This window comes from Pteropus alecto, unplaced genomic scaffold (genome assembly GCF_000325575.1).
Source record: "Pteropus alecto unplaced genomic scaffold, ASM32557v1 scaffold43, whole genome shotgun sequence".
In the NCBI taxonomy this organism is placed as follows: Eukaryota; Metazoa; Chordata; class Mammalia; order Chiroptera; family Pteropodidae; genus Pteropus; species Pteropus alecto.
Genome location: NW_006435764.1, coordinates 3,385,859 through 3,388,001, shown reverse-complemented (window position 1 = coordinate 3,388,001; position 2,143 = coordinate 3,385,859). Strand labels below are relative to the sequence as shown.

Here is a 2,143-nt window from a genome sequence, read left to right as displayed (position 1 = left end):
CCCGCCCTGCCCGCCCTCCGTCGTTCACCCGTCACCCATTGCCCGGGGAGCCTTGGTCCCATCTTGCAGAAAGAGACACCGAGGCCCAGAGAAGGCTCGAGGACCTGGAGCAAGTTCTAGGGCTCCTGAGTCCTCCCTCAGCCCCTTTCAGCTGATTCCTGCACCGGGCGCGCCACCCCCGCCCCATGAAAGCACCACCGCAGGCCCTCACCCCAGCCACGTGCCCCAAGCTCTGTGGGCCCTGACGGTTGGAAGAAGCGTGTGTGGGCCGGCGGGCCCCAAGCCTCTCCGATGGCGGCGTCTGTGTTCCCCTCAGAGCAGCCAGAAGCACCTCCCTGTGATTTGGGGACGTCCATATCCATTGGGGCTGGTCAGGGACACAGAAGTCCAGACCCCTGCCCGGTGCTTTAGTAGAGGGAATGTAAACAGGTGCTGTTTACAGGTAACTGAAAGAGCAAAGAGAGGACCCAGGGGCCCGCGGAGGACGTAGGAAGTGCTCTTCCGGGGCCCCCAGAGCTGGGACCTGCCCTCTGACCCCTGGGGAGGGAGTGCTGCCCAGTGGGTGCTGGTGCCATCAAGAGGCTCGTTGAGGTTGCTTCTGGGAGCGCTGAACGCAGGGGAGGCTGGCAGCCCCAGGCGCTGTAGGACCGGCAGGTGGACAGAGGGGTCCCCGTCCCTCCTGCCTCCCTGCTGCCCTCCAGAGCCCCCACTGGTGGGACCGGGCAAGGAGCCGCTGGAGAAGGAGAAACGTCCGTGGTGCGTCTCCGCCCAGCACGGCAGCCGCCGGGGCGTCAGGGCCGGCGAAGGGTACAGCGCCCCCTTCAGCACACACACGCCCCTCCCACCTCCCTGCGCCCCAACAGCCGCCTGCCTTCTCCCAAAGGAGGAGCCCGCACCCCGCAAAGGGACCGGAGAGCTGCCCGGCCGCCCCGGCTCCTTTTCTCAGTGACAGTCTTTGTGTCCATCTGATTGGACACTCGCACATCCTTTCACTTTAAGGCTGAGAGGTGAACTTCCCCGCCACCGAATCTTGTACGAAATCGGGAGTGAGCGGGAGGAGGAAGCTCCGTCAGTACCTACAAACCCCGGGCCTCGCTGAGCTCCGCGACTTCCTCCTGCTCCCCGCCCCGGCCCCCGGCTTCTCCTCCTGGCACGGGGACCTGCGTTCGCTCCTGAGGGGCCCAAGTCCTGCCTTTCTGATTAGTGGGTTTTTCCGGTAGTTTTTCCCATTGGACGTGCCTCGGCGGGCCCCTGACGCAGACCCCTGTCCCTGTGGAACGAGCAGTTTCAGGGTGTGTGTCCCCGGAGGAAGCGTCCCCCTACAAACGTCGTCCCGCACCAGTAGGGCCTGGCACCGTGGCGTGGGGTGTGCTGCCGCCGCCGCTCCCCGTCTGTCCCACCAAGGGCTGTCCCCTGCCCCCTGTCGCCAAGCCTTGCCAGGGCCGTGGTGGCACTCGCTGCCCGTCCACACGTGCCCTCCCCGGAGCTCCTCGTCCCCAGTGGGCCAGCTTGCTGTTTCCACGCCCGACCCCCCTGGGACCTGGCCGTCCTCGGAGGTCTCTGCACTGCCCGGCACCCCGCAGAGCTTTCCCTCGGCTCTGGCTCTCGGAGGCTTCCCGGCTGGGCTGGACCGCCCCCCGCACTCGGCCCACTTTTGGTGGGGACCCCCAGCACCCAGACTGTCTGCAGACCAGGCCCCAGGGTTGTGTCTGTGGCCAGCTGGCCGGTCAGTAAGAACTCCCACGGGTGTCGGGGGCCCCCAGGGAGGACTAGGGGGACGGGGGCCTCGACCTGCTCGAGCCCGATTTCCTTCCCACGTCTCCCTGACACAGCCTGCTTTCCCCGGCTGCTGGCCGGGTGCTCTGCGTCACGGGGCCATGGGCTCGGCTCTGCGTGGCTGCTGCTCGCAGGAGACTGGCTGGCTGTCGTGTGTGGAGGGGGTGTGGGTGTGTGGACGGTGCATGTGCATGTACAGGGTGTGTGTGGATGGGGTGTGTATCCAGGGTGTGTGTGTACAGGGTCTGTGTATAGGATGTCTATGTACAAGGTGTGTGTGTGCAGGGTGTGTGGAAGGTACGTGTGTGTGCACGGGTGTGGAGGGGGGTTTGTGCATGCACGGAGTGTGTAGACTTCTGCAGCTCGC

The 2,143-nt window shown here is 66.0% G+C and overlaps 1 protein-coding gene across 1 annotated transcript in view; it reads left to right on the top strand.

Moving 5' to 3' along the window:
- The window catches only part of TPCN2 (two pore segment channel 2), a 38,402-nt gene that overhangs the window by 3,636 nt on the left and 32,623 nt on the right, over positions 1 to 2,143 (top strand). The window lies entirely within an intron of this gene.